Source organism: Oncorhynchus gorbuscha, linkage group LG03, assembly GCF_021184085.1.
Source record: "Oncorhynchus gorbuscha isolate QuinsamMale2020 ecotype Even-year linkage group LG03, OgorEven_v1.0, whole genome shotgun sequence".
NCBI classification, from domain to species: Eukaryota; Metazoa; Chordata; class Actinopteri; order Salmoniformes; family Salmonidae; genus Oncorhynchus; species Oncorhynchus gorbuscha.
In genome coordinates this window covers 86,554,776-86,565,852 of record NC_060175.1, presented here as the reverse complement: position 1 = coordinate 86,565,852, position 11,077 = coordinate 86,554,776, and positions in this window count along the sequence as shown.

Below are 11,077 nucleotides of genomic sequence, written 5' to 3'. Positions count from 1 at the left end.
AGGATTGGGTTCATACAGGAGAACAGGGTTATAGGAGAACAGTGAGAAAGAGGGGGAGGAAGAGGAGTCATAGAATCATTTGTAATCTAGCGGTGACTGCCAAAATAAAGGAATCAACAACATAAAGTGTCTTAATAGGGCGTTGGGCCTTGGCATAGATTTGACAAGTATCTGAAACGTTATTTGAGGGATGTGACACCATTCTACCACAAGAAATTCCATAATTTGGTGTTTTATTGATGGCGGTGGAAAACTGTCTCAGGCGCCGCTCTAGAATCTCTCATTAGTGTTCAATTGGGTTGAAATCTGGTGACTGAGACAGACAGACCACTATGCTACTTTGAGACCCGTCTTTTATGCATGGTCCTAAGCCAGATGGGATGTTAATTGCTTAATTAACTGTGGAACTACATCTGTTTCGAAGCACCTGCTTTCAACATACTTTGTATCTCTCATTTATTCAAGTGTTTCCTTTATTTTGGCAGTTACCTGTCGTAGCGAAGCAAACATATACACACTGTTTGAGGAAAGCATAATCATATCATTCTGAGGGCCCAGGATCAGTGACAGTATCAAACCATGTCCCCTTTGGAATATACCGTACACTTGCTTTTTCAAACTACACACAACGCTACTCACTCAGTTTGTTTTACTGTGACTTTTTGGTGATGTTTTATTATACAGTAATATTCTTTGTGCCTTTTAACAGCTGGTTTCTGGCTGATGTTAATCAACTGTTGATCATGTTTATTTGTACATATTTTAAGACGTTCCAGTGGAACACAAACTCTGTATTTTCTCTGCTTGCTCACTTTATGCAGCTCTCTTCTCTGCTCTCCCTCAGGAGTTGCCATAGAATTGTCCTCGTGTTTGGGGACACTGGAAGACTGTCTCAGGGGATAATGGAGACAGTATACAGTACATTAAATGATACCTCATGCTACTGAGCAATAATATGCGACAGTCTCAGGCTATACTATGTCCAGTCCACCATACACTCTTAGACAAATAGGTGCTATCTAGAACCTAAAAAGGGTTCTTCGCCTGTCCCCATAGAGAAACCTTTGAAAAACCATTTCCACCGATTGTTCTATATTAAACCCAAAAGGGTTCTACCCGGAACCAAAAAGGGTTATCTTATGTGGACAGCCAAAGAATCCATTTGGAACACTTTTTTCTACGAGTGTAGATATGGTTAGAAGGGAAGGGGTGGTATTGTATAGTAACATTCTTCTGACCATTCATTTGGAGAATGAAATAGATCCATGAGGTTGTTCTGTGTATTGATTTGATCGTGGTGACTTTCAGAGCAATGTGACTTCAACAGACAGTTTGTGCTGTGTGCAATCTATATAATGTAAAGATATTTGTATGAAATAAATAACTAAATGCTATTGTATATACAATATTGAGTGGAGCCCTGATTAGTATTGTTGATACTGTGGAATATAATAATATATGTAACAGATATACTAAAAACATTTGAATCAATATGATATATTTGTGTTGTGATATTGGATACGTATCAGGGTATTATGTGCAAACTTATATAAAAAATATATTACCAAAGTTATACATTATGCACATACAGTACCAGTCGAAAGTTTGGACACACCTACTCATTCAAGGGTTTTATCTTTATTTTAACTATTTTGTACATTGCAGAATAGTAGTGAAGACATCAAAACTATGAAATAACACATATGGAATCATGTAGTAACCAAAGAAGTGTTAAACAAATCCAAATATATTTTAGATTTTCTATTCTTCAAAATAGCCACCCTTTGCCTTCATGACAGCTTTGCACACTCTTGGTATTCTCTCAACGAGCTTCGTGAGGAATGCTTTTCCAACAGTCTTGAAGAACTTCCCACATATGTTGAGCACTTGTTGGCTGCTTTTCCTTCACTCTGCAGTCCAACTCATCCCAAACCATCTCAATTGGGTCATTAGGTGTGTTGGGTCTTCGTATCATTGTATCCAAGATAATTGTGTTGTTTAGGTTTAGAGTGTGTAGTCTTAGAGTGATTATCTTAATTTACCGAGGTTAGCTAGCCAGCTATTTGTCGTCCTTAACGTAGGTGACTCTGCTAGCTAGCCAACGCTAGCCAATGTCTTCTGTATAGAACTCAACTACCCGGTCGCATTCACAGGTAGTATCACATTTTCACTTCATTTCATTACAGTACAACGGTTTGATTTGTTTGATCGTAGCTAGCTACATAGCCGTCTTTGTATCAAAGATAATTGTGTAGTCTAGAGCGATTTTCTAGGTTCGCTAGCCAGCTATTGTCGTTCTTTTAACGCAACGTAACGTAAACAACACTGCTAGCTAGCCAGCTAGCCCCCGAATAGCAACACTGCAGAAACTATTACACTCAACGGAACGACTTGATTAGTGTAGTGTCAACAACGCACCCACTGCCAGCTGGCCTACTTCAGCAGTACTGTATCATTTTAATCATTTTAGTCAATAAGATTCTTGCTACGTAGCTTAACTTTCTGAACATTCGAGACGTGTAGTCCACTTGTCATTCCAATCTCCTTTGTATTAGCGTAGCCTCTTCTGTAGCCTGTCAACTATGTGTCTGTTTATCCCTGTTCTCTCCTCTCTGCACAGACCATACAAACGCTCCTCACCGCGTGGTCGCGGCCACCCTACTCTGGTGGTCCCAGCGCGCACGACCCACGTGGAGTTCCAGGTCTCCGGTAGCCTCTGGAACTGCCAATCTGCGGTCAACAAGGCAGAGTTCATCTCAGCCTATGCCTCCCTCCAGTCCCTCGACTTCTTGGCACTGACGGAAACATGGATCACCACAGACAACACTGCTACTCCTACTGCTCTCTCTTCGTCCGCCCACGTGTTCTCGCACACCCCGAGAGCGTCTGGTCAGCGGGGTGGTGGCACCGGGATCCTCATCTCTCCCAAGTGGTCATTCTCTCTTTCTCCCCTTACCCATCTGTCTATCGCCTCCTTTGAATTCCATGCTGTCACAGTTACTAGCCCTTTCAAGCTTAACATCCTTATCATTTATCGCCCTCCAGGTTCCCTCGGAGAGTTCATCAATGAGCTTGATGCCTTGATAAGCTCCTTTCCTGAGGACGGCTCACCTCTCACAGTTCTGGGCGACTTTAACCTCCCCACGTCTACCTTTGACTCTTTCCTCTCTGCCTCCTTCTTTCCACTCCTCTCCTCTTTTGACCTCACCCTCTCACCTTCCCCCCTACTCACAAGGCAGGCAATACGCTCGACCTCATCTTTACTAGATGCTGTTCTTCCACTAACCTCATTGCAACTCCCCTCCAAGTCTCCGACCACTGCCTTGTATCCTTTTCCCTCTCGCTCTCATCCAACACCTCCCACACTGCCCCTACTCGGATGGTATCGCGCCGTCCCAACCTTCGCTCTCTCTCCCCCGCTACTCTCTCCTCTTCCATCCTATCATCTCTTCCCTCCGCTCAAACCTTCTCCCACCTATCTCCTGATTCTGCCTCCTCAACCCTCCTCTCCTCCCTCTCTGCATCCCTTGACTCTCTATGTCCCCTATCCTCCAGGCCGGCTCGGTCCTCCCCTCCCGCTCCGTGGCTCGATGACTCATTGCGAGCTCACAGAACAGGGCTCCGGGCAGCCGAGCGGAAATGGAGGAAAACTCGCCTCCCTGCGGACCTGGCATCCTTTCACTCCCTCCTCTCTACATTTTCCTCCTCTGTCTCTGCTGCTAAAGCCACTTTCTACCACGCTAAATTCCAAGCATCTGCCTCTAACCCTAGGAAGCTCTTTGCCACCTTCTCCTCCCTCCTGAATCCTCCTCCCCCCCTCCTCTCTCTCTGCAGATGACTTCGTCAACCATTTTGAAAAGAAGGTCGACGACATCCGATCCTCGTTTGCTAAGTCAAACGACACCGCTGGTTCTGCTCACACTGCCCTACCCTGTGCTCTGACCTCTTTCTCCCTCTCTCTCCAGATGAAATCTCGCGTCTTGTGACGGCCGGCCGCCCAACAACCTGCCCGCTTGACCCTATCCCCTCCTCTCTTCTCCAGACCATTTCCGGAGACCTTCTCCCTTACCTCACCTCGCTCATCAACTCATCCCTGACCGCTGGCTACGTCCCTTCCGTCTTCAAGAGAGCGAGAGTTGCACCCCTTCTGAAAAAACCTACACTCGATCCCTCCGATGTCAACAATTACAGACCAGTATCCCTTCTTTCTTTTCTCTCCAAAACTCTTGAACGTGCCATCCTTGGCCAGCTCTCCCGCTATCTCTCTCTGAATGACCTTCTTGATCCAAATCAGTCAGGTTTCAAGACTAGTCATTCAACTGAGACTGCTCTCCTCTGTATCACGGAGGCGCTCCGCACTGCTAAAGCTAACTCTCTCTCCTCTGCTCTCATCCTTCTAGATCTATCGGCTGCCTTCGATACTGTGAACCATCAGATCCTCCTCTCCACCCTCTCCGAGTTGGGCATCTCCGGCGCGGCCCACGCTTGGATTGCGTCCTACCTGACAGGTCGCTCCTACCAGGTGGCGTGGCGAGAATCTGTCTCCTCACCACGCGCTCTCACCACTGGTGTCCCCCAGGGCTCTGTTCTTGGCCCTCTCCTATTCTCGCTATACACCAAGTCACTTGGCTCTGTCATAACCTCACATGGTCTCTCTTATCATTGCTATGCAGACGACACACAATTAATCTTCTCCTTTCCCCCTTCTGATGACCAGGTGGCGAATCGCATCTCTGCATGTCTGGCAGACATATCAGTGTGGATGACGGATCACCACCTCAAGCTGAACCTCGGCAAGACGGAGCTGCTCTTCCTCCCGGGGAAGGACTGCCCGTTCCATGATCTCGCCATCACGGTTGACAACTCCACTGTGTCCTCCTCCCAGAGCGCCAAGAACCTTGGCGTGATCCTGGACAACACCCTGTCGTTCTCAACTAACATCAAGGCGGTGGCCCGTTCCTGTAGGTTCATGCTCTACAACATCCGCAGAGTAAGACCCTGCCTCACACAGGAAGCGGCGCAGGTCCTAATCCAGGCACTTGTCATCTCCCGTCTGGATTACTGCAACTCGCTGTTGGCTGGGCTCCCTGCCTGCGCCATTAAACCCCTTCAACTCATCCAGAACGCCGCAGCCCGTCTGGTGTTCAACCTTCCCAAGTTCTCTCACGTCACCCCGCTCCTCCGTTCTCTCCACTGGCTTCCAGTTGAAGCTCGCATCCGCTACAAGACCATGGTGCTTGCCTACGGAGCTGTGAGGGGAACGGCACCTCAGTACCTCCAGGCTCTGATCAGGCCCTACACCCAAACAAGGGCACTGCGTTCATCCACCTCTGGCCTGCTCGCCTCCCTACCACTGAGGAAGTACAGCTCCCGCTCAGCCCAGTCAAAACTGTTCGCTGCCCTGGCCCCCAATGGTGGAACAAACTCCCTCACGACGCCAGGACAGCGGAGTCAATCACCACCTTCCGGAGACACCTGAAACCCCACCTCTTTAAGGAATACCTAGGATAGGATAAGTAATCCCTCTCACCCCCCCTTAAGTTTTAGATGCACTATTGTTAAGTGACTGTCCCACTGGATGTCATAAGGTGAATGCACCAATTTGTAAGTCGCTCTGGATAAGAGCGTCTGCTAAATGACTTAAATGTAAATGTAAATGGGTCATTGTCCTGTTGAAAAACAAATGATAGTCCCACTAAGCGTTAACCAGACGGATGGTGTATTGCTGCAGAATGCTGTGGTAGCCATGTGCAGTGGTAGCCATGTTAAGTGTGCATTGAATTCTAAATAAATCATCAACAGTGTGACCAGAAAAGCACCCCCACACCATCACACCTCCTCCTCCAGGCTTCACAGTGGGAATCTCACATGCAGAGATCATCCGTTTACCTACTCTGTGTCTCACAAAGACACGGCGGTTGGAACCAAAAATCTCAAATTTGGACTCATCAGACCAAAGGACAGATTTCCACCGGTCTAATGTCCATTGCTCGTGTTTCTTGGCCCAAGCAAGTCTCTCCTTCTTATTGGTGTCATTTAACAATTTGACCATGAAGGCCTGATTCACGCAGTCTCCTCTGAACAGTTGATGTTGAGATGTTTCTGTTACTTGAACTCTGTGAATAATTTATTTGGGCTGCGATCTGAAGAGCAGTTAACTCTGCTGTTGATAAGTTCATTAGAAGAAACTCTGGGTCTTCCTTTCCTGTGGCGGTCCTCATGAGAACCAGTTTCATCATAGCGTTTGATGGTTTTTGGGACAGCACTTGAAGAAACGTTTAAAATTCTTGAAATGTTTTATTTTGACTGACCTTCGTGTCTTAAAGTAATGATCAACTATTGTTTCTCCTTGCTTATTTGAGCTGTTCTTACCAAAATATGGTCTTGGTCTTTTACCAAATAGGGCTATCTTCTGTATACCACTCTGACACCTTTCACCACAGATGCGGAAGGGCGATATTGGCGGATTGGAATGCAGCCCATGCGAAACAATGGATTTCTCGAGCTTAACATACAGATTTTTATATTATGTTAATTTGATTTCACCTTTTTTAAGGTGTTGTTTTGTCTATATCCAACCCACACACCATTCATCTACCCAATATTTAATGACCCTAATCCCGGCCGCACCGCGGATATCTGTGGGGACTGTGGGTAATAAGTCAACTGAGTCAACCCGCGCATTAGTAATGTGCATGTACTTCAATGTTATAGAGGCTTGAGTGGCTTCTGTCAGAGAATCAAATCAATTACAGTACCAGTCAAAAGTTTGGACACACCTACTCATTCAAGTGTTTTCTTTTGTTTTTACTATTTTCTACCTGGTAGAATAATAATGCTGACATCAAAACTATGAAATATCACATATGGAATCATGTAGTAACCACTGTGTCTTTGTGAGATGTAAAGTAGGTGAACAGATGATCTCTGCATGTCTAGTTCCCACCGTAAAGCATGGAGGAGGAGGTGTGATGCTTTGGGGGTGCTTTGCTGGTGACACTGTCTGTGATTTATTTAGAATTCAAGGCACACTTAACCAGTATGACTACCACATAATTCTGCAACGATACACCATCCCATCTCAGCATATGTGGGAACTCCTTCAAGACGGTTGGAAAAGCATTCCAGGTGAAGCTTTAAATATGGACTTGGTCTTTTACCAAATAGGGCTGTCTACTGTATACTACCCTTACCATGTTTATTTATTTATTTCACCTTTATTTAACCAGCTAGTTGAGAACAAGTTCTCATTTGCAACTGCGACCTGGCCAAGATAAAGCATAGCAGTGTGAACAGACAACACAGAGTTACACATGTCACAACACAATTGGCTCAAATGCGACACATTAACTTTTAACAAGGCACACCTGTTAATTGAAATGCATTCCAGGTGATGACCTCATGAAGCTGTTTGAGAGAATGCCAAGAGTGTGCAAAGCTGTCTTCAAGGCAAAGGGTGGCTATTTTGAAGAATCTTAACTATAAAATAAATGTTGATTTGTTTAATAGGTATACGCGTACCGTCAACGGGACAGTTGTAAATCATGCAGCACCTTGTGTCACCATCGCAGATTTTAGAGAAACAACAAATGTCGGTACATATAAATATCTTATATCGGCTGAAAGCTTAAATTCTTGTTAATATAACTGCACTGTCCAATTTACAGTAGCTATTACTGTGAAAAAATGCCATGCTATTGTTTGAGGAGAGCTCCTAACAACAAAACACTTTTTCACCGCGATAGGTTTGATAAATTCACCTCTGAAGGTGAAATGTATACTTACATTCTGAAATCTTGCTCTGAATTATCATCCAAAGGCTCCCAGAGATAACATGAAGTGTCATTTTGTTAGATAAAATAATTTTTCATACCCTAAAAAGGTCCATATAGCATGCACGATCGATTTGGTATTTCCACTCATTCAATTTGCAAAGAAAGAAATCTGTGAAAATCTAACCCTAAACATTGTTTCAACCAGTCCAATCACGTTTGTTTGTATTCCTCAAAGATCCTAGAACATAAAGAGACTTCTCTATATCATTAGGGGTGTAATATATCCTATAGGGCACCATATTTGGTCAGAGAGCAACGGCTTCAAGGCTGATGACGCGGGCGGTCTTCACTTGAATGACTCTAACTTTGTAAAATAAGCACCAATCAGGGTTAAACAAAGCTAGCTAGATAGCCAATGAGGTGGGCTTTACAGTAGTATCCGGAAACCTTGTATCTGTTGTAAAATGAAGCTACTAACCTTGTTCGACAGTATGCCTTTTCCTTTTAGACAAAAATTATAAGAATATTCAGAGTTATGAAGTTATGAAAACTGGTTGTTTTGCAAATGTTGAATTTATAATATATCTACTAATACTGGAAAAGCTAAATCAAAGTCCAAGTATACAGATTTGACGATATTCTTGCAGAAAATTTTCATATGAATGCAAATGTCTCCATGATTTGCCCAAATGTACCTGGGTGACTTCACACTAAATGTCATGTAGTTCGCTCATACTTTAAGTATCTGTCTGAAACTTTGCACGTACACTGCTGCTTTCTTGTGGACACCATCAGAATTACAACCAGAGTGATGGCTGGAACAGGGACCTTTCTGTTGCATTTCAAAAATGGTGGTAGGTTGTTTCTTACTTTGTATTTTCTTCTACCAGATCTATTGTGTTATATTCTCATACATTCAAAGTGTTTCCTTTCAAATGGTACCAAGAATATGCATATCCTTGCTTCAGGGCCTGAGCTACAGGCAGTTAGATTTGGGTATGTCATTTAGGTGAAAATTGGGGAAAAAGGGGGCTATCCCCACTTTTTTGGTTACAACATGATTCCATATTTGTTATTTCATAGTTTTGCTTTCTTCACTATTATTCTACAATGTAGAAAATAGTGAAAATAAAGTATCTGGTGTCCACATTTTTTCTGGTACTCTATATTTACATTGCCAAAAGTTTATTTCATGTAAATAAGAACAAATACACTATCAATTGTAGTAAGTGATGTGCCCTCTTACCCTGTGAGACCCAAGCATTGATCCAAATGAGGGGGGGGGGGAGTATTACCTTTCAGAAATACTTGCATCATGAATTTCAAGTTTATAAAAAATGTTCTGGAAAAGTAGCAAAAACGCAATACTGAGCTTCCGATGGTATGAACATTTTGCGAAAAGAAAAACTGTTAAACTCTATAAATATCACATAAAAAATGTATGAAGAGCATTGACGTAATGGAAAATATTGTGTAATGGTATATTTTTCTGAAATACCAATTTGAACAACTTAACCAATCGAATTGTTTGTACTTTGCTATCAAAAATGTATATTTTCGAAAGCATCAACTATTTTGTGGGTTTTCTATGTAACATCTAACTTTAAGTAATATTTGGTTGATCTTTCTAGATTAACTTGGAGAGAGAATCTCCTATCTTGCTGCTTTGCCATAAAGTTATTAGTCGTCAATGTCAGTAATCTGATATAAACAATACATATTCATTTTTGTTATTTTGAAGTGTAGAGGAAACAATGTTACTCTTAAAGTATTTGGTTGTCTATATTTCCAGAATTTGGAAGGGAAACAATCTCTCTACCATGTCAGGCCTTGCATTCATAGCCATGTCTCCAGCCCCATCCCTAAGCTGTTTACCTAAAAAGGTTGCAAAACTACCTCTAGCTCTGGCTCAGAATGTTTGTTTCTCGATTTCTTACTTAATATTTAAAGTCATGTACTGGTATGGATGGCTTACATATGCTTGTGTAGGGGACCAGTATGGTCTCAGACGAGTTGACAGTTTTCTCATGTTTCAGAGGCTACTGAAGCCCCAATAATCATACTGACACACAACAATAATACTAAGAGGTACATCTAGGTGTAATGAGATGCACTATGTAGTGTTTGACTAGATTTTTTTGGTTTAGAACATGTACAGGATGCAATTTAGGAGACATTGCATATTTGCAACTGTGGGTCTCACAGGGTTAAGTGCCACTTACAGTTGCCTTGGTAACCAAACCATACTGAACCATTAAGCTGGCTCTTACTGTAAATATGCCATTGAATGAATGAGTAGTGGGTGTGTCATTATAGTCCTCCTGTCATGTCTGAAATGGTCAAATATCGACATATTTTTCCTGTCTATTGAGCTTCAGTAAAAACAATCAACGACCCTCCTGACGTTGAATTATCTGAATTGAGTAAGGGCACAATGTTAAATCAATATGCTATCGCTTTGCCAAACCATTGGCTGATAGTTGTGAGCCAGTTATAATGGCAGAGGCTCAAATATTATATTTTTGTAAAGATGTATTTTTAAAATGTTCAGGTATTGAGATATACTCGATAAACCAAGAGATATAAAGTCCCTGATTGCTCCTTTGGGTCGCTGTCAATGAGTGTGTCTGCTAAATGATTGGAATGTAGTGTACATTTTGAGCGGCTTTACTGCAGGTGGTTGTATATTAAACAATTCTGTAAAACAATTATACATATATATATATATATATATATATATATATATATATATATATATATATATATATATATATATATATATATATATATATATATATATATATACACACACTGAGTATAAAAAAACATTAAGAACATCTGTTCTTTCCATGACATAGACTGACCAGGTGTATCCAGGTGAAAGATACGATCCCTTATTGATGTCACTTGTTAATCAGTGTAGATGAAGGGGAGGAGACAGGTTAAAGAAGGATTTTTAAGCCTTGAGACACTTTCGACACCTTGTAGAGTCCAGGCCCCGGTGAATTGAGCCTGTTCTGAGGACCAAAAGTATATACTGTATACACTAAATGAACAAAACATTAGGAACCTAATATTCCAAATATTGAGTTGCACACCCTTTTGCCCTCAGAACATCCTCACTTTGTGGACTACAAGGTGTCAAAAGTGTTCCACTGGGATTCTGGGCTGGCCCAAGTTGCCTCCAATGCTTCCCTCAGTTGTGTCAAGTTGGCTGGATGTCTTTTGGGTGGTGGACCATTCTTGATACACGTGGGAAACTGTTGAGTGTGAAAACCCCATCAGTGTTGCATTTCTTGCCT